We start from the raw sequence: 22,706 nt of genomic DNA on the forward strand, positions 1-22,706 counted from the left end.
CATAGTATCTAGCAGACTTTTCCATGAAGCAGGAAATTTAAAGATCTCTTATGCCTTGTATTGGCAAAGTTCATTAGTTGTTTCTTCTCTGTCCCGCATGATGTCTGACAGACTCCCTCATGGAGCAGGAACACAAAGGATTTTCTCACCTTCGTTAGGCAGCTGCAGCAGTCATTTTTCTGTGGGTCCTGCAAGTCCAATTAAGCAGTTCAGAAAAAAGTTTCTTGCCCAATGGTTAACAAACTCCATGAGGAGACTCTTCGATGCCCATCTTCCTTTTGAAGTAAAGTTATGCTGCCAGAAACAGATATGTCTCATTGTCATTAGAAAGTCTTAAGTTCTTAAAATATTTTAAAAGCCATATTCTGAAGGTCTTTGAAAGATTTGAAGAATACATCTAACTGAATATATCTCCATATATCTTGAAAACCTAACTAACATGTCTACAAGCTTAGCTATTATACACAAATATCAACTAACCTATATTTCTTAATTATACTTTGCATTGTTAAATGAGATGTACAAACACAATACCTTAATCAAGAATATATATATATATATATATATATATATATACACACACACACATACATAAAAAATTGACCTTAATTTAGCAATAATTACCCAAGATTCGTACCAAAGCAAAGTATCCATCTCTATACCATATGCCTCTTTAAATGTAAATAAACATTTATAAACAATCATTTAGGGAATTTGGGTATAGTTCTCTCTACATTGCTTTCTACTTTTTGGGTAAATTAATTTTGTGGAGGTGTTTACAGTGCCCTTTTGGGGGTTCTTGCTCTATCAAACTACATTAGTCTGGAAGGAGTCTACAGGTTCTCATCCTCTATATAAAAAAAAGAAGAACCTCTTTTCCAAAGCAACAAATCCTTAGACCCAAATTTTGAAGTAGAGGTACCTTCAAAATATATATGCTGGTTTTGCTTAATAGTCTGTACAATGAAATGTCTCACTCTTCTTAGCTCTTTTACAGTCAAAAAATTCAAAAGAAACAAAATAATATACATAATATAAACTCTCTGTGTATTTTCCATCTTTACATAGCTTATTTTTCTTACTCTATTACTTTTCCTACACATTTACTCTGTCTCTTCAAAGATTTTATTTTATTCTTTAAAAACATTTAGTTCCTTTTGTCTCTCTATACTCTTTTTCCTCTCTACCCCAAGCCTACATACATTTTTAAAATATGCTGTATCCCATTTAGAGGTCTTTTATTTCTGAAACTGTCCTATTGTGGATCTGTAATCCTTTTCTAACTAGGACCACTTCTCAAAATGCTAAGTGGCTTGGCTAGGACTAAGGCTGCTTTGCTATTCGGGTATACCCAATCCAACATGGTGGAGGTCTGTTCACTGCCTCTGAGACTGCTGGGATGGAGCCACGCTCACCACCTCAGCTCTAGTAACCAGTTGGCCCATGCTGCCAACAAGTAACTTGCAGCACACTGCCCACAAACCCCATTCAAGTGCTCAGCCTCCTGAAATAGCCAGAGTTCATTCTGACAGCACAGCCCATGGAGCTGCTATTTTGAAACTGCATTTTTTTCTGCTACCACTGAGTCAAGAAGACCTCTCTTAAAGAAATCATGCCTCTGCTTGCTTCTAGCAAACAGAGCCCACCTGAGAAAATACTGCTACCAAAAAGCCATGTTTAATTCTGTTCTTTTGTGTCTAGGATTCCTTTCTAAACTTTCTCAGGTTTTATGTAGATTGATTAAGCCAACTGTTGGTGCACCAATGTAAATGGAGAAACTTGTTTGTTTCCCAGATGTCCAGACTCCTAAAATAATCACACAGAATTCTGTACTAATGGTAATACTGTTTGGCCAATAGCTTAAGCATATTTCTGGCTACCTCTTATATATTAAATTCACCCATTTCTATTAATCTATGTATTGTCACATGTCTGTGACTTACTGGCAAGGTTCTGGTGGGCTCCAGTGGAGGTATCTGTCTCCTGTGGGTGGCTACATGGCTTCTTCCTGATTCTTCCTACTCTCTCTCTCTCTCTCTCTCTCTCTCTCTCTCTATATATATATATATATATATATATATATATATATATATATATCCCAGCCTGGCTATATTCTAATACACCATTGGTTGAACACAGCTTCTTTATTAACCAATAAAAGCAACACATATACAGAAGGACTTCTCACACCAATTTAGTTGGCCACAGCCACTGGAAATTGATGGAGACGGTTAATGTAGGAATAAGACTCTAAGGCAGAGTCATGGAAAAAAGTTTGTGTTCTTGGAACATGTCACAAACACCTCTGATGAAAGTGGGTTCTTCTGGATTTTTTTTGTTTTGCCATATAAACTTGATTATTGTTCTCTCAAGTTCTGTGAAGAATTTTGTTGTGATTATAATGGGGATTGCATTGAATCTATAGAGTGCTTTTGTAGAATAGCCATTTTAACTATGTTGATCCTCCCAATCCAAGAGCATGGGAGATTCTTCCATTTTCTGGTATCCTCTTCAATTTCTCTCTTCAAAACCTTAAAGTTCTTATCAAATAGGTCTTTCACTTCCTTGGTTAGAGTTACCCCAAGATACTTTATGCTTATTTGTGGCTATCATGAAAGGTGATGTTTCTCTGATTTCCCTCTCTGTATCTTTGTACTTTGTGCATAGGAAGGCAACTGATTTTTTGGAGTTGATCTTCTATCCTGCCACAGTACTAAAGGTGGTGATCAGCTGTAGGAGTTCACTGGTAGAGTTTTTGGGGTCACGTATGTACACTATCATATCATCTGCAAATAATGAAGGTTTGACTTCTTCCTTTCCGATTTGAATCCCCTTGATCTCTTTACACTGCCTTATTGCTATTGCTAGAACTTCAAGCACTATATATTGAAGAGGTATGGAGAGAGTGGACAGCCTTGTCTTGTTCCGGATTTTAGTGGAATGGCTTTGAGTTTCTCTCCATTTAATTTAATGTTAGCTATCGGCTTGCTGTATATTGTCTTTATTATATTTAGGAATGAACCTTGTATCCCTAATCTCTCCAAGACCTTAATAATAAAGGGGTGTTGAATTTTGTCAAATGCTTTTTCAGCATCTAATGAAATGATCATGTGGTTTTTTCCTTCAGTTTATTTATATGATGGATTACATTGATAGATTTTCATATGTTGAACCAACCCTGTCTCTCTGGGATGAAGCTTACTTGATCATAATGTATAATTTTTTGGATATGTTCTTGGATTCTGTTTGCCAGTCTTTTATTGAGAATTTTTGCATCGATGTTCATGAGTGAGATTGGTCAGTAATTCTTGGTTAAGTCTTTGTGTGGTTTTGGTATCAGGGTGACTGAGACAGAGACCCACATTGGAGCACTGGACTTAGCTCCCAAGATCCAAATGAGGAGCAGAAGGAGGGAGAATATGAGCAAGGAAGTCAGAACAACGAGGGGTGCCTCCACCCACTGAGACTTGGTCTGATCTAATGGGAGCTCACCAAGGTCAGCTGGACTGGGACTGATGGAGCATGTGATCAAACTGAACACTCTGAATGTAGCTGACAATGAAGGCTGACAGATAAGCCAAGAACAAAGGCACTGGGTTTTGATTCTACTGCATGGACTGACTTTGTGGGAGCCTGGTTTGTTTGGATGCTCACCTTTATAGACCTGGATGGAGTGGGGAGGACCTTGGACTTCCCATGGGGCAGGGAACCCTGACTGCTCTTAGGACTAGAGAGGAGGAGGAAGTGGGGAGGAGGAGGGAAAAGGGAAGTGGGGAAGAGGTGGAAATTTCTAATTAATTAATTAATTAATTAAAAAAGGAAAGTGGGTTCTCAGAATGCATAAAATATAAAAGGCTTTCCTGCACCCACAATGCAACTCCTTTAGACATTTCATACTCAAGAAGTATGGTATCCTCACATATATTTCAGCAATAGCTGTACTATTACCTTCATGACTCCATCATTATTTCCTTTCTACCTCTAGAAAGGAGCTTTCCAGTCACTGAGGGTGGCCTTTCTTCATAAATGAGGGCCCCAGTTTTCTCTCCTGCTCCTGGATAGAGGCAGTGATTAACCCAGAGTCCTATCACAGCCCCACCTGGCCTGCTCAGACTTCTATTCTTTTTTAAAACACAATAAGACTCGGGATACTGGGTTGCAATATTGAGACTACTGAATATTCCAATGTCATTAGAAACCTTTTGTCAAAGTATAGAGGACCCAGGGTGTAGTCATTTGGTTGTGAGCTTTCTTGCCTGGTAGCCTGAGAGGAAACAGACTGTGCTGTGCTACTGGTTTGCTGAGGAGGCAGGAATGTCTTCACTATCTAATCCATATCACATTATTTCCTAGTTATTAAGAAGCCAACCAATCAACAAAACAAACCAACAAATAAGCAAACAAAAACTAAACAAACAGGTAAAATGAAAAATCTCATCTCTTTAAAAAAATCATTACATTTAAATGGTGACAAAGGTGAGATTCTATGTCCCCATCATAAAATACTCCCAGACACCCATGGGAGGTGGTTTTGTGGGTAAAGCCCTTACTCTGCAAATGTGAGGACCTGTACTCAAATCCCCATCATCCACATTTATGCTGAGTTGTGGCCTGCCTATATTCATAGCACTTGGATGTCCCTGGGGAATGACCATTAACTAGACTAGCTGAGTAGGTTGGTTCCAGTGTTAAATGGAAGATCTTCCTCAAGAGTGGAGAGGGTTAAAGACTCAAGACACTGATCTCTGTCCTCCAAATGCAGAGCAGGCATATCTGTAAATGTTTCATCAGACTGTCCCATACAAACAAACATGTCAGTATAATAAAAAGAAAAATGTTCTAATGCTACTAAAAATTGCCTTTGCAAAACAGTTAAGGTGTCTCACATGAACAAATGGGATTCAGGAACTTCTGAGAGGTACATCTGAAAATACACAGATCTGACTCCTTTCTCTCCTGCTTTCTCAGAGTCAGGGCCCTTCCCATTGCTGTTCCCCTGATAATCAAACCAGGTGATGAAAGGATGCTTGAAAGAAACTCCACACTAGCTCAGAAATGATAAATAGATAGTTCTTTATTTAGGGGTAAACTCACAAATCAAAATTCTGTGCTTGAATGGTAGACAGAGTCAAATCCCACAATCCAACACTCTGAACGAGCATCCGGGGAAAAGGAGAAGGAAAGGATGGGAGGCAGACACATTCGCATATATAGTATAAGAGGCCACACCCCAGTAGTCGGGTATCCATAAGCTACAAGCCTTCCTACAGCATTCCTCATTCATTCCAATTAAATCACCAGCTTCTTGGTTTGGAATCTAGTTACACCATATTATTGAAGGTTTACTATTTTCTGCTGCCTTTTTCATTTCCTTCATTTCTACACTGGCAGAATCATGTTTATCCAGCACTCTTGCAGACAGCATCTTGACTTCTTTTTATGGCTCTGGTGCTGAGCCCTTTGTTGACCTCCTTCTTAACTGTCTTGTGCTTTTTTAGCAGTAAGGAATATGCCTCAGGAGCCTGAAGGCCACACATTTCTTAGGTCCCTCCCTAGACAGGAATGTGATGGAAGCATTATAGTTCGAAAATCAAGACACCTACCTGTTGTATTCCAAGTCACTATTCTACAAATACATTTGATATGATCATTATCTTTATATTCGTTGCCTCATTGCTTTCTAGTTTTGCAAACATAAAGTTAGGATGAATACAAAGATAATGCTACAGCACACAGTTTCACATTACTGTCCTTCTGGGTTAAAGAAACACAATCAAGGAAGAGGAGCTATAGAATTTGGCTTGGCCATTGGATATGAGATAAGGACCACACTGAATATTGAGAACAGTCCTATAAAGAGCATGACTCAAAGGAGAGACACTCATTTAACCAGATCCAAGTGCAGGAATCTACAGATCTGTCTTCCTTTCTTGATTATCCTTACTCAAGCACAATTTTCTTTACAGTTTCTGCACTACAGACATATTTCCTGTTGGCCGTTGACTCACCGGACCTTTCTGTTAGTGACAGGTGAGCTTTCCACCTCCTGTAAACAGAATGGAGAAAAGGTAAGATGCTTTCTGAGACCTTTTTCCTAAAAGTGTTATTTATTTTGCCTAGTCTATGACCATGTAACTATATTTGTTATAGAATTCAGAACTATCAGTTCAGAGATGACACCACTCATACTCATAATGTTTTGGGCCCTTCCCCTCAATCACTATTTAAGAAAACGCCCTACAGGCTTATGTACTGCCTGATATTATGGGGGCATTTTCTCAATAGAGCCACTCTCCTCCCTGACGGTGCTAGCTTGTGTCAAGTTGACATGAAGCTAACTAGTACACTTACTATAAGAACTCTATCTCACTTTCTGAGAAATAACCATTGATTTTTATAGTGGTAGTTTCAGTTTGCATTTTCACTAACAACAGTAAATGAGTGTTCCTCTTTCCCTGCTTTCTCTTTCTTCATCACCATTTCTTGTTCTTTGGAATCTTAATGATAGCCATTCTGCTTGGCTTAAGATGAAATCTCAAAGCAGCTTTATTTTGAATTTTCCTGATGGCCACTAATGTTGAACAATTCTCAAAATGTTAACAAATGTTTTTATTTCTTCTTTTGTGATTTTCTGTTCAAATTTATAGTCCATTCATTCATTGTGTAGCTTCTTATTTTGGTGTTTTCTTCTTTGAGTCTATTTCTTTTCTAGACAACAACCTTCTGATGTGTATATAGCTGGGCATAATGTTGTTTTCACTTTAGTCATGTCTTTATTTCTGTTGCCTTTAAGTTTATTCAAGTGTTTGTTCCAGTCCTCTGAATTTCTTTACCTCCATTGCATACTTTAAATTGTTCATTGAATCCCATGTCTTGAGCTTCATCTAAATTGTACTCTCTTTGGGTACATACTACAGAATTCACAGATTTTATAAGAGACATACTATTTCTATTTTTCTGATTGTTTGCAATTTTACAATGGGATCTGGGCATCTGGAGTTTGTTTCTTACTTACATATTTTGGTATAAGTTTTTGGTCAACATTTTGGAGTGCCAATGTTGGTCATGGACTACAAACTTTTGGGGGAATCCCACAGGAATGATATTTGGGAGGGAGTTTTTAATTAGAGGCCTGTGAGTACCTACAGAGAAGACCAAGGTGGTGTATCTAGATGAACAGCTAAGGTAAACCTAAGATGGTGTAAACAATGAGAGTGGTTTCTATGAGGATGGTTGTGATGCTTGATTGACAGTTACATAGTCTCTCAGGATGGGGAACATTATTTTTCTGTGCTCTTCCGGCTCTAAGATGTTATACAGAACTCTGTTATTTTGGGGATAGGTTTCACTTTGTGGGTAAAATGACACATGTGCCTGCGTCCTTTAGCCTCAGCATCTGTTTTTTATCTTCTACTGTAGATATTTTCCATTGCATTTTGTTATATAGGCTCATTCTTTTTCACGTACATTTGCCAGTCTACTATTGTTGAATTATCCCTCCACCTCCTTCCTTCCATCTATCCTTTCCTCTCTCCTTTCTTTTCTCTTCCTTTCTTTCATCCATTGTTTCTGTTTTTCTTTACCTTCAAGTCAGGCTTTTCTGTACCCCACTGTGTAATTTAGATTATACTTGAACTCATGGAATTCTTCCTGGCTCATCTTCTACTCTCTGGTATTCCATAAGTAAGCTACCATGCCTGGCAGATGGTTTCTGTTATACTCTGTATTCTCGGTGTCACAATCCCTCTATCAAGGCAGGCGTCACTTCTTTCCCTCTTTTCCCTTTTCTGCAAATTTCCTTTTTTTCTGTAAAAGGGTTAGAAGTTCAGTTAACCTCAAATCAATGCCAAAATTCTGGGCTGAAAATCTTTTATGCCATCAATTTATTTATTGACATTGATTGACTGGACATTCCTGGGTTTGGGGATCACAAATCCCATCATTAGTCATCTTGTAGCATAAATCATTCTTTCAAATGAATTTTTTACTAAAAGAGAGCTCAGCATAAAAGAGAATAAATTTTTCTTCCTTTTCTATGTATTTTGTGGCACTAACATGCTCTAAAATATATATAAAACATTTACTCTCAATTTGTAGCTACTATTGGGTCTATGATTAATATATTCATTTGTTCAGTGAAAAGTCTTAATATCTCACCATGTTTTAACAGAGAAATGCAGAATTGTGATATAGCAACAAACAACAAAAATGTGTTTAATGTCTTCAAAGACTTTCATGATTTCTAGTTTCAAATCTAAAATAGAAACTTATTTGCCTTAGCCTATAGGTCAGCTTCTTTTCATATTGGTCACAGTAAGATTTGCCATTTCCTTTATCACTCTCTTTCATGATATCCATATTTTCCCATAAGAAAGCTTTTCCCTGACAGAACTGAGAGCAACTGAGGGTCATGCTTCTGGTTCCAAGTTCCTGTACCAGAGAAGGACCAGTTTTAGGACAGAAAGAAATTTGGTTTCATGGTTCTGCTTCTTTCTCACATAGTACCAGACATGGAGTGTCTACAGGACCACCAACTACTCTTATGCCAGTACAGACCACAGGTTGAAGATAACCCCCAAAATACAAACTATATTTCCATTAAGGCTCCAGAAACATTGGATTTGATAAATTTCTTAATTTCTAAAATTCTGTTTCTACTCCTCATGAACCACCTCAGTCATTACCACAGAGCAGGGTAGTCCTGGGAACCAGAGAGTACACAGCATGTGCTCATGTCTTCTTCTTTTCTTCCAGGAACACTAGTGGAGATTTGCTAAGCAAGGATTTCAACACCACAACCTGGGAGACTACCATCACAGCGCCAAATGGAAGCATCAACACTAATTCTTCATATTGTCACATCACGTTCCAAACCACAATTTATATTTCCTTTGTCTTTATACTGGTTGGAATAGCAGGAAATTCCATAGTGATGTGGCTTCTGGGCTTCCGCATGTGTAGGAATGCGTTCTCTGTCTACATCCTTAACCTGGCCGTGGCTGACTTTCTCTTCCTGAGCTTTCAGTTTGTATATTGCTTGTATCTTATCATTTACTTCTTCTACTATACTATTTCTACTACTTCCATTTTCTTCTATATCCCTTGGTTTTCTTTAGTTGTGACAAGATTTACTTATTTTTCTGGCATGAGCATTCTCAGTGCCATTAGTGCTGAACGTTGCCTGTCTGTTTTGTGGCCCATCTGGTATTGCTGTCAGCGACCAAGTCTCACTTCAGCTGTCACATGTGCCTTGCTTTGGGCTCTGTCCCTGCTTCTGAGTCTCCTGGAGGGGGAGACATGTGGCCTTCTGTTTAATAGTATTGACGATTTTTGGTGTCAGACATCAAATTACTTCACAGATTCCTGGTTAATTGCTTTATTTGTGGTTCTCTGTGTGTCCAGCCTCACCCTGCTGGTGAAGATATTCTGTGGCACACAGCGGATCCCTGTGACCAGGCTGTGTGTGATCATTGTACTCACAGTGCTGTTCTTCCTGATCTTTGGTCTCCCCTTCGGGTTCTCCTCTCTCCTCAATAAATTGCTTGAGAAATTTCCAATTATTGAAATTTGTGATGGTTTTGTTATAGTACTCTTATCCTGAGTTAACAGCTGTGCCAACCCCATCATTTACTTCCTTGTTGGCTCCAACAGGCACCGCAGGTTCCAGCAGAAGTCTCTGAAGTTGTTTCTGCAGAGAGCCCTGCAGGACACTCCTGAGGAGAAGGAAGGTAGAGAGAGAGGCTCTTCAGAAGAGCCTGTAAACACATTAGTGCAGCAACTAAGAGATACTCTGCCTAGAGAGAAGTAGTTTTGAGAGAGAATTTTTTCTTATGTGTGGGATATTTTCATAACCTTGTTCAATTTGTCACCTGACTTCAATCAGTTTTTAAAAAATCATTTTTGTGAAAGTTGACTGTCACAAAACTTTTTATGCAAACACTGACTGCAGAATTTCTGGATCTGTCTTACACAAAGCCTCATCATATCTATTTGATGGGGCTCGTTGTAAGTGCTCTCGGGGAAAGGACTGTTCCTACTGTTGGGACATCCCTTCTTCATGAGAACACATAAAAATGCAGAAAGGTGTTGCTTTTCTTTAGTCACTGATATTATACTGGTTAAATAATTGTTATAATTTGCTAAACTTTCTTTCTTATAAACCATCTTTTTGAGTGCTTCAAACATTAAATAGATATACCTTACAATGTCAGTTCTTATTAATTTCTATAAGTTTTGAAGAATTTATGGAGCTATAGCTATTTTATGTAGCTATAATTGTTGTTACACAATTTGCTTAGTTAACAAGTACACATTTTCAAGAGAAGTCTGTCTTAAACTTCCTTACACCCAGTGGTTTCCTTACCTTCATTTTTACTGTATTTGTCTTTTTCCAAATTGGAAGACTCTGGTGAGGTATTGTATTGAGAGCCGCCACATTGAAATGCATGCACATCTGAAGGTAGAAAGAGAATGCTGACTCTGGTTCCCTTCACAAGGCCTTGCTTAACATTCCTTGGTCAAGTCGTTTCTATTTTCCTCTTTTCTTGGCCATGATTCCCTTCTCCCTAACTGTCTAATCCCTTAAGACAAATTTCTACTGAGGTTCTTTAGACTAGGTTTCCTTGAAATCAAACTTGCTTCAAATTTATGCCATTAACAGAGTCCATATCTTTATTACTTGAAACATGATTATTTTAGTAACGTTTTTCTATGAAATGATATTTACATTTTAAAGCTGAAGTGTGTGATAATTTCAACTGAAGCACAGTTAAGCAAGCACAGTTTGACCAGATCAGAAGTGAAAACTGACAAATTTCCTTAAGAGAGTTTGAGTAGAGGACTGAGATGCAATGAAGGCCCAGAAGGTCTCTTTACTCTGCTTATTCCATTTCCTGTATAGTCATACTATTTTCCTCAGAGGTCAGTACTGTCCATATTTCTGTTCTAAACTAAAATTTAGATTATAGATTGGAGACTTGTAACATGAAGATTGGTATACACGTTATAAAATGGTTTTTACAGTTGAACAAGCTAATGTACACATCATCTCATGTAAATATTCATTTCTTTCCTTGTGATTAAACTCTAATTTTAGCAAAAGATTTGTGTGCAATGCACTGTTATTTCATAGAGATCTCATGCTGTTTACAACTGTGGTGGTTTGAATTACAGTGGTCCCCATAGGGTCATATATTTTAATTCTAGGTCCCCACTTTGTAAAGCTGTTTGGAAATAAGGAGGAGGTTGGAACTCGTTTTTGGAGATGTGTCTCGGGTGGGGGGGACATTTGTCTATATTCTGTCAATTATGTTTTAAATAAATGATGATCGGCCAGTAGTCAGGCAGGAATTGTAGGCGGGACAACCAGGCAAGAAGTAGAGGTGGGTCAATGAGAACAGGAGAATTCTGAGAAAGAGGAAGCCCATTCCTCCCCAATCCTGTCCCAGTCACAGAAGAAGGAAGATGTGATTGCTGAAAAAGGTACCAAGCCATGTGGCTAACATAAATAAGAATAATGGGTTAATATAAGTTATAAGAGTTAATAAGAAGCCTGAGCTAATAGACCAATCAGTTTATCATTAATATAGACCTCTGTGTAATTTCTTTGAGGCTAAAAGACTGTGGGACCTGGTGGGAGGACAGAAACCAGGCAGGACAGAAAGCCTCCCACAACAGAGGTACACTTTGAGGTTTCAAAAAACTTTATTTCCATTTCCTCTCTTTTTTTTCTTCTTTTTCTCTTAATTTTCCTTCCTCTCTCTGTCATAAGCTTGTGGACCAGATGAATATACTCAGCTATTTATTCAGTACTATGCCTACCTACTTGTTGGCCTACTGCCAGGCTCTTATGATAACAGCGAAAGCCTATAGATGCCAATGAGGGAATTGTTCTGATTTGAATAAAATGAGTCAAGTAGGCGCATGTATTTGCTTGTTTGGTACAAATTTGTGGAATGTTTGGGAAAGGTCATGAGATAAGGGCTTGTTGGAGGAGATATGTCACTTGGGGTAGGCTTTTATTATTTTAAAAACCTGTCCTTCCCAGTTTGGTCCCTCTCCTTCTCTCTACAACATTCCTGTGTTTCAGAAGTAAGCTCAGATGTAAGCTTTTGCTCCATTTCCATGCTTGCTTGACTGCCTGCTGACAAGTTCTCTGCCATGATGGTCATGGACTGAAGGATGAGTCCCCAAATTAAATGTTTGCTTTTGAAAGTTATCTTGTTCATGGTGTCTCATCACAGTAACAGAAAATTAACTAAGACAAAATGTCGCTTCATCTTGCATGTATAGTACACAATGATATTGACCTATGCTTTTCCTTTTCTATACATTATTCACCAAAAGACTTAGCTGTTATCATCTTGTCATTCTCTATACATTGACTCTTTAATATGCAGTCTACTTGTAAATGAGAGTGTATGATATTTTCTCCTCGCATTCATCTTAAAGGCATAAGACAATGGACATTAAACTGCCCATACTATAGCAAATGACCAGGACTCCTTGGTCTTAGCATTTGAGTAATCATGTTCAGTATGTGACTTCCACAGATTTATAATTAATAATCCATTGTTCCTTGTCTTGTTTAAAACTCTGCCTTGGATATTGTGAATAATTATTCAATAAACTTGCAAAACATACTTTTGTGTATAATATTTGTCTGTCACTTAATATTAAGCTGAAATGGTTTATTTTCAAATATGCCTCTGGTGGCAAAATTTTTTGGTCTTTATATTCATGTTAAATTTTTCTTTTATATTTTGAGATTATCATAATTTCCCTTTCTTTTCCTCCCTCCAAATCATATCATACCTTCCTCCTTGCTTTGTATTACCATAGTGATCCCTTTTATCAGTGACTGTTGTTATATACATCATACACATATATTCCCATAAATAATGTGCTAGTCTATATTTTATTTGTTTTCACACTTGATACTTTCATAGGTGGTTGGTGTGTTCTCCCTAGGGGAAAACTATTTCTCCCACTTTCAACATTCCTTAATTGTTTGTAGTTTGTTGTTTAGGATCCAGGACTTATGGTTTTACCGTCATCCAGTTTTGCATGCTCATTTTTGCTATCGTTGTTTAGCTCAGGTTTGTTAATCACATCAGTGAGACTGTGTAGGTGTAGCTTCTGATATTACCAAGAGACACTATCTCAAAACAAACTTCTAGGTCCTCTCGTTTTTAATAACTTTCTGTCATCCCTCAACTGTACTTCAATGATACCAAAGCCTTAGGTACATGAGTTGAATTATATATGTATTTGCTAGGACTAGCGGCCTCCACAACTATATTTTGATTACTTGTGGTTTTCTGTATTGGTCTCTGTCTCTTGCAAAAAGAATTTTTTTTGAAAGTAATTTTACTAAATTATAAAAGTTTCCATTTACGCCCCTCCTCCCAACGCCCTCCCACTCCCCCCCTCCCTCTCCTCCTCCCTCTTTGTCCCCAAGGGAGGTCAGGGTCTCCTGCCCTGTGGGAAGTCCAAGTTCCTCTCCCCTCCCTCCAGGTCCAGGAAGGTGAGCATCCAAACAGACTGGACCCCAAAAATCCAGTATATGCAGAGGAAACCAGTCCCAGTGTCATTGTCAATGGCTTCTCAGAAAGACTGCAGGCCAGCCACATTCAGAAAATCTGGCCACATTCAGAGAATCTGGTTGGATCACATGCTCGTTCAGTCACGGTCCATCTGGCCTTGGTAAACTCTCATTAGATCCGACCCCTTGTATCAGTGGGTGATAGTATCCCTCGTAGTCCTTCGTCATTTTCTTCCTCCTTCTGCTCCTCATTTGGATCTTGGGGGGCTCAGATCGGTGCTCCAACGCGGGCCTCCATCTGTATCGCCATCCAACGCCAGATGAAGGATCTATGGTGATAAGCAAAATATTCATCAGTATGGTCACGGGCCAAGGCCGGTTCAGGCACCCCCTCCTCTGTCCAGAGAACAATCTGGGGATCTCTCCTTGGACCTGGGATCCCATATATAATCAAGTTTCCTGTAAACTCTAAAATGACTCCCTTAGTTGAAATATATTCTTCCCTGATCCCACATTCATCCTTCCTCCCTTCCCCCCATCTCGGTCAACCGAGCTTTCTCCATTCCTCCCCTACTCCCTTCTCTCTAACCCTCTCCCATTCCAACAACTCTCCCACCCAACCCCATGCACCCAAGGTTACCTGGGACTCTTGACTATTTCCTAATTCCTGGCGCATAGCTAAATAATATTCATCAGGTTCGTCTTCTTATTTAGCTTCTCTAGGATCACGAATAATAGGCTCAAAGACATTAAATTATGGTTAGAATCCACTTATGAGTGAATACATACCGTGTTCCTCTTTTTGGGTCTGACTTACCTCACTCAGTAAAGCGTTTTCTATGTCCATCCATTTGCATGCAAAATTCAAGATGTCATTATTTTTTACCGCTGAGTAAAACTCTACTGTGTATATGTTCCACACCTTTTTTAACCATTATTCTATTGAGGGGCACCTAGGCTGTTTCCAGGTTCTGGCTATTACAAATAGTGCTGCTATGAACATAGTTGAACAAACACTTTTGTAGTATGTTTGGGAATCTCTAGGGTATATTCCCAAGAGAGGAATTGCTGGGTCCTGAGGGAGGTTGACTCCCAGTTTCCTGAGAAACCGCCACACTGATTTCCAAAGTGGCTGCACAAGTTTGCATTCCCACCAACAATGGATGAGTGGTCCCCTCATTCCACATCCCCTCCAGCATAGGCTATCATTGGGGTTTTTAACTTTAGCTATTCTGACAGGTGTAAGATGGTATCTCAAAGTGGTTTTGATTTGCATTTCCCTGATCGCTAAAGAGGTTGAGCATGACCTTAAGTGTCTTCTGGCCATTCGAAGTTCATCTGTTGTGAATTCTCTGTTCAGATCAGTACCCCATTTTTTAATTGGGTTAATTAGAGTTTTAGTGTCTAGTTTCTTGAGTTCTTTGTATATTCTGGAGATCAGACCTTTGTCTGATGAGGGGTTGGTGAAGATCTTCTCCCAGTCAGAAGGCAGCCTTTTTGTCCTACTGACAGTGTCCTTTGCTTTACAGAAGCTTCCCAGTTTCAGTAGATCCCATTTATTCATTGTTTCTCTTATTGTCTGTGCTGCTGGGGTCCTACTTAGGAAGAGGCCTCCTGTGCCTAAATCTTGTAGACTACTTCCCACTTTCTCTTCTATCAGGTTCAAAGTGGACGGATTAATGTTGATGTCTTTAATCCATTTGGACTTGAGTTTTGTGCATGGTGATAGATATGGATCTACTTTCATTTTTTTACAGGTTGACATCCAGTTATGCCAGAACCATTTGTTAAAGATGCTTTCCTTCTTCCATTGTATACCTTTAGCTCCCTTGTCGAAAATTAGGTGTTCATAAGTTTGTGGGTTAATATCTGGGTCTTCTATTCGATTCCATAGGTCGACTTCTCTGTTCTTATGCCAATACCAAGCTGTTTTCAATACTGTAGCTCTATAATAGAGTTTGAAGTCAGGGATGGTAATGCCTCCAGAAGTTCTTTTATTGTATAAGATTGTTTTGGCTATCCTGGGTTTTTTGTTTTTCCATATAAACTTGATTAATGTTCTCTCAAGGTCTGTGAAGAAGTTTGATGGGATTTTGATGGGGATTGCATTGAATCTGTAGATTGCTTTTGGTAGAATTGCCATTTTTACTATGTTGATTCTCCCAATCCAAGAGCAGGGGAGGTCTTTCCATTTTCTGGTATCCTCCTCAATTTCTCTTTTCAAAGGCTTAAAGTTCTTGACAAATAGGTCTTTCACATCCTTGGTTAGAGTAACCCCAAGATATTTTATGGTGTTTGTGGCTATCGTGAAAGGTGATGTTTCTCTGATTTCCCTCTCCGTTTCTTTATCCTTTGTGTATAGGAGTGCCACTGATTTTTTGGAGTTGATCTTGTATCCTGCCACGTTACTAAAGGTGTTTATCAGCTGTAGGAGTTCTTTGGTAGAGTTTTTGGGGTCGCTTATGTACACTATCATATCGTCTGCAAATAACGAAAGTTTCACTTCATCCTTTCCAATTCGAATCCCCTTGATCCCCTTATGTTGTCTTATTGCTATTGCTAGAACTTCAAGCACTATATTCAAGAGGTATGGAGAGAGTGGACAGCCTTGTCGTGTTCCTGATTTTAGTGGAAAGGATTTGAGTTTCTCTCCATTCTATTTGATATTAGCTCTCGGCTTGCTGTATATTGCTTTTTATTATATTTAGGTATGATCCTTGTATCCCCAGTCTCTCCAACACCTTTATCATAAATGGGTGTTGAATTTTGTCAAACGCTTTTTCAGCATCCAATGAAATGATCATATGATTTTTTTCTTTCAGTTTGTTTATATGATGGATTACATTGATAGATTTGCGTATGTTGAACCATCCCTGCATCTCTGGGATGAAGCCTACTTGATCATAATGGATGATTTTTCTAATGTGTTCTTGGATTCGGTTTGCTAGTATTTTATTGAGAATTATCGCATCGATGTTCATGAGTGAGATTGGCCTGTAATTCTCTTTCTTGGTTGTGTCTTTGTGTGGTTTTGATATTAGGGTGACTGCAGCTTCATAAAAGGAGTTTGGCAGTGACTTTTCTTTTTCTATATTGTGGAATACATTAAGAAGTATAGGTATTAGCTCTTCCTGGAAGTTCTGGTAGAATTCTGCATTGAAACCATCTGGTCCTGGGCTTCTTTTGGTAGGGAGATGTTTGATAACAGCTTCTAGTTCTTCACGACTAACAGGTCTATTTAGATTGTTCACCTGGTCTTGGTTCAACTTTGCTATAAGGTACTTATCTAAAAAAATATCCATTTCTTTTACATTTTCCAACTTTGTGGCATATAAACTTTCGTAGTAAGATCTAGTGATTCTCTGAATTTCCTCTGTGTCTGTGGTTATATCCCCCTTTTCATTTCTGATCCTATTAATTTGCAAGTTCTCTCTCAGGCGTTTGATTAATTTGGATAGTGGTTTGTCAATCTTGTTAATTTTCTCCAAGAACCAGCTTTTTGCTTCATTGATTCTTTGAATTGTTTTCTGTGTTTCTATTTTGTTGATTTCAGCCCTCAGTTTGATTATTTCCAGTCTTCTACTCCTCCTGGGTAAATCAGCTTCTTTTTTTTCTAGAGCTTTCAAGTGTGTTGTTAAGTCTCCAATGTGTGCTTTCTCCGTTTTCTTTAGGTGGGCACTTAGTGCTATGAACTTTCCTCTTAGCACTGCTTTCATTGTGTCCCATAGGTTTGAATACGTTGTTGTCTTTGTTTTCATTATATTCAAGGAAGACTTTAATTTCTTTCTTTATTTCTTCCTTGACCCAGGGGTGATTTAGTAGTTGACTGTTCAACTTACATGAGTTTGTTGGCTTCCTGGGGGTACCATTGTTGTTGAATTCTAATTTTAATCCATGGTGATCTGACAAGACACAGGTGGTTACTAATAATTTTTTGTTTCTGTGGAAATTTGCTTTGTTACCAAGTATGTGGTCAATTTTCGAGAAGGTTCCATGAGCTGCAGAGAAGAAGGTATACTCTTTACTATTTGGGTGGAGTGTTCTATACATGTCTGTTAAGTCCATTTGATTCATTACCTCCAATAAATCTCTTATTTCTCTGTTAGGTTTCTGTCTGATTGACCTGTCCATTGGTGAGAGAGGAGTGTTGAAGTCTCCTAGTATTAGTATGTGTGGTTTGATGACTGCCTTGAGTTCTAGAAGAGTTTCTTTTACATATGTGGGTGCCTTTATATTAGGAGCATAGATATTCAGGATTGAGACTTCCTCCTGATGAATTGTTCCAGTTATGAGTATGTAATGTCCATCTCCATCTCTTCTGATTGATTTTAGTTTGAAGTCGATTTTGTTAGATATTAGAATGGCCACACCCACTTGTTTCTTAGGTGCATTTGCTTGGAAAACTTTTTCCCAACACTTTACTCTGAGTAGGTGTCTGTCTTTGTGGTTGAGGTGTGTTTCTTGTAGACAGCAGAACGTTGGATCCTGTTTTCGTATCCAATCTCTAAGTCTGTGCCTCTTTATAGGTGAGTTGAGACCATTGATATTAAGTGATATTAATGACCAGTGATCGATGACTCCGGTCATTTTTTTGGGTAGTAGAGTGTATGTGTTTTCCTTCTTTGAGTTGTGCTTGTGAATGGTCGCTAGATGTCTGAGTTAATGTAGGCAGTGTTGGGAATGTTGGATTCCTTGGGTTGTGATTTTCCTTCTAGTATTCTCTGTAAGGCTGGATTAGTAGCTACATATTGTTTAAATTTGTTTTTATCCTGGAATATTTTGTTTTCTCCGTTGATAGTGAACAATAGCTTGGCTGGATAAAGTAGTCTGGGCTTGCATTCATTGTCTCTTAGTTTCTGCAGTACCTCTATCCAGGACCTTCCGGCTTTCATGGTTTCCATCGAGAAGTCTGGTGTAAGTCTGATAGGGTTACCTTTATAAGTTACTTGACCTTTTTCCTTTGCAGCTCTCAATATCCTTTCTTTAGTCTGAATGCTTTGTGTTTTGATTACTATATGACGAGGGGATGTTTTTTTCTGATCCAGTCTATTCGGTGTTCTGTATGCTTCTTGAACCTTCATAGGAATATCGTTCTTTAGGATGGGAAAGTTTTCTTCTATAATTTTGTTGAGTATATTTTCTGGACCTTTGAAATGGAATTCTTCTCCTTCTTCTACTCCTATTATTCTTAGATTTGGTTTTTTTATTGTGTCCCACAGTTCCTGAATGTTTTGTGATGAGAATTTGTTGGATTTGCTGTTTTCTTTGGTCAGAGTGTTTAATTTCTCTATGGTGTCCTCAGAGTCTGAGATTCTTTCTTCTATCTCTTGTATTCTATTGGTTAAGCTTGTTTCTGAAGTCTCTGTTCGTTTACCCAGATTTTCCATAGCCAGCCGGCCCTCGGTTTGTGATTTCTTCATTGACTCCATTTCAGTTTTCAAATCTTGAACTGTTTCTATTACCTGTTTGATTGTTTTTTCTTGGTTTCCCAGAATTTCATTTACAGATTTACTCATTTCTTCAAACTTTTTGGTATATTTCTCTTCCATTTCTTTACTCATTTCCTCAATTTTTTTGTTATACTTATCTTCCATTTCTTTACGGCAGATTTTCACCTCCTGTTTAAGTTCCTCGATTATTTTCATAAAGAAGCGCTTAGAGTCGATTTCTTCTATTTCTTCTGGAGTAGGGTGTTCAATTCTTCTAGTTTCGAGCTCCCTGGATTCTGGCGATGTCATGTTGCCTTTCAGGTTGTTGGAGCAATTCTTGCATTGGCGCCTGCCCATCTCCTCCACTCTGGATGAAACTCCTCAGCACTTTCTGGATAGAACTCCTCAGCACTCTCTGGGTAGGACTTCACAGCACTCTCTGGATAGAGCTCCTCAGCCCTCTCTGGGAAAAACTCCTCAACAGTGCAACAGGGCTAGCTGGTCTTCCCAGGACCCAGGAGACAAAGGGTCCGCAGCAGTGGGGGGAGGGGAGGGGTCCCTTGGAACAGTGAAGACCCTGCCGCAGAAGCTGAGGGGGGAAGGGCTGTGCTCCCTTCCCGGACAGGCAGGCAGGCTGCCCAGGCTAGCACCCACTCAGCTCTCTGGGAAGAGCGCCTCATCAGTGCAACAGGGCTCGCTGGTCTTCCCAGGACCCGGGAGGCAAAGGGCCTGCAGCAGTGGGGGGGAGGGGAGGGGTCCCTTGGAACACTGAAGACCCTGCTGCAGAAGCTGGGGGGGGCTGTGCTCTCTTCCTGGGCAGGCAGGCTGCCCAGGTGAGCACCCACTCACCTCTCTGGGAAGAACTCCTAAGCAGTGCAACAGGGCTAGATCTGTACTGGCTTTTTGAGACCCTAGTCTATTTGGATGCAAAGCTTCCTAGTCCTGGATGTAGGGGGTAGGGCCTTGGACTTCCCACAGGGCAGGGTTCCCTGCCCTCTCTTAAGGAGGGAGGAAGAGGAAGGAGGGTGAGTGGTAGAGCAGGAGGGGAATGGGAGGAGGAGAGGAAGTGTAAATTTTTGAATTGAAAAATAAAAAATGAAAGAGAGAGAGAAGAAAGAAAGAAGAAAAAAGAAAAAAATCTAATAAAAAAAGAAGAAATGGCCCTTTGTCTCCTGAGTCCTGGGAAGACCAGCTAGCCCTGTTGCCCTGCTGAGCAGTTCTTCCCAGAGAGGTGAGTGGGTGCTAGCCTGGGCAGCCTGCCTGCCTGTCTGGGAAGGGAGCACAGCCCTCCCCCCCTCAGCTTCTGCGGCAGGGTCTTCGGTGTTCCAAGGGACCCCTCCCCTCCCCCCACTGCTGCGGGCCCTTTGTCTCCTGAGTCCTGGGAAGACCAGCTAGCCCTGTTGCCCTGCTGAGCAGTTCTTCACAGAGAGGGCTGAGGAGCTCTATCCAGAGAGTGCTGTGAAGTCCTACCCAGAGAGTGCTGAGGAGTTCTATCCAGAAAGTGCTGAGGAGTTTCATCCAGAGTGGAAGAGATGGGCAGGCGCCAATGCAAGAATTCCTCCAACAACCTGAAAGGCAACATGACATCGCCAGAATCCAGGGAGCTCGAAAATAGAAGAATTGAACACCCTACGCCAGAAGAAATGGAAGAAATTGACTCTAAGCGCTTCTTTATGAAAATAATAGAGGAACTTAAACAGGAGGTGAAAATCTGCCGTAAAGAAATGGAAGATAAGTATAACAAAAAAATTGAGGAAATGAGTAAAGAAATGGAAGAGAAATATACCAAAAAGTTTGAAGAAATGAGTAAATCCGTAAATGAAATTCTGGGAAACCAAGAAAAAACAATCAAACAGGTAATAGAAACAGTTCAAGATTTGAAAACTGAAATGGAGTCAATGAAGAAATCACAAACCGAGGACTGGCTGGCTATGGAAAATCTGGGTAAACGAACAGAGACTTCAGAAACAAGCTTAACCAATAGAATACAAGAGATAGAAGAAAGAATCTCAGACTCTGAGGACACCATAGAGAAATTAAACACTCTGTCCAAAGAAAACAGCAAATCCAACAAATTCTCATCACAAAACATTCAGGAACTGTGGGACACAATAAAAAAACCAAATCTAAGAATAATAGGAGTAGAAGAAGGAGAAGAATTCCATTTCAAAGGTCCAGAAAATATACTCAACAAAATTATAGAAGAAAACTTTCCCATCCTAAAGAACGATATTCCTATGAAGGTTCAAGAAGCATACAGAACACCGAATAGACTGGATCAGAAAAAAACATCCCCTCGTCATATAGTAATCAAAACACAAAGCATTCAGACTAAAGAAAGGATATTGAAAGCTGCAAAGGAAAAAGGTCAAGTAACTTATAAAGGTAAACCTATCAGACTTACACCAGACTTCTCTATGGAAACCATGAAAGCCAGAAGGTCCTGGATAGAGGTACTGCAGAAACTAAGAGACAATGGATGCAAACCCAGACTACTTAACCCAGCCAAGCTATTGTTCACTATCAACGGAGAAAACAAAATATTCCAGGATAAAAACAAATTTAAAAAATACGTAGCTACTAATCCAGCCTTACAGAGAATACTAGAAGGAAAATCACAACCCAAGGAATCCAACATTCCCAACACTGCCTACATTAACTCAGACATTTAGCGACCCTCCACAAGCACAACTCAAAGAAGGAAAACACATACACGCTACTACCCAAAAAAATGACCGGAGTCATCGATCACTGGTCATTAATATCACTTAATATCAATGGTCTCAACTCACCTATAAAGAGGCACAGACTTAGAGATTGGATACGAAAACAGGATCCAACGTTCTGCTGTCTACAAGAAACACACCTCAACCACAAAGACAGACACCTACTCAGAGTAAAGGGTTGGGAAAAGGTTTTCCAAGCAAATGGACCTAAGAAACAAGCGGGTGTGGCCATTCTAATATCTAACAAAATCGACTTCAAACTAAAATCAATCAGAAGAGATGGAGATGGACATTTCATACTCATAACAGGAACAATTCATCAGGAAGAAGTCTCAATCTTGAATATCTATGCCCCTAATATAAAGGCACCCACATATGTAAAAGAAACTCTTCTAGAACTTAAGGCAGTCATCAAACCACACACACTAATAGTAGGAGACTTCAACACTCCTCTCTCACCAATGGACAGGTCAATCAGACAGAAACCTAACAGAGAAATAAGAGATTTACTGGAGGTACTGAATCAAATGGACTTAACAGACATCTATAGAACACTCCACCCAAATAGGAAAGAGTATACCTTCTTCTCTGCAGCTCATGGAACCTTCTCGAAAATTGACCACATACTTGGTAACAAAGCAAACTTCCACAGATACAAAAAAATATTAGTGACCACCTGTGTCTTGTCAGATCACCATGGATTAAAATTAGAATTCAACAACAATGGTACCCCCATGAAGCCAACAAACTCATGGAAGTTGAACAGTCAACTACTAAATCACCCCTGGGTCAAGGAAGAAATAAAGAAAGAAATTAAAGTCTTCCTTGAATATAATGAAAACAAAGACACAACGTATTCAAACCTATGGGACACAATGAAAGCAGTGCTAAGAGGAAAGTTCATAGCACTAAGTGCCCACCTAAAGAAAACAGAGAAAGCACACATTGGAGACTTAACAACACACTTGAAAGCTCTAGAAAAAAAATAAGCTGATTTACCCAGGAGGA

At 39.3% G+C, this 22,706-nt stretch overlaps 1 pseudogene across 1 annotated transcript in view; it reads left to right on the forward strand.

The window, feature by feature from the left end:
- Positions 1-11,100, forward strand: part of LOC146889973 (mas-related G protein-coupled receptor member B2-like) — a 28,484-nt pseudogene extending 17,384 nt beyond the window's left edge. Inside the window, exons 2-3 of the transcript XR_015736371.1 lie at positions 5,967-6,068; positions 8,755-11,100. The product of XR_015736371.1 is annotated as a mas-related G protein-coupled receptor member B2-like (transcript). The remainder of the gene's footprint in view (positions 1-5,966; positions 6,069-8,754) is intronic.
- Positions 11,101-22,706: the final 11,606 nt, after the last annotated feature.

The sequence above is a fragment of the Myodes glareolus genome, chromosome 24 (genome assembly GCF_982192425.1).
Source record: "Myodes glareolus chromosome 24, mMyoGla1.1, whole genome shotgun sequence".
Taxonomy (NCBI): Eukaryota; Metazoa; Chordata; class Mammalia; order Rodentia; family Cricetidae; genus Myodes; species Myodes glareolus.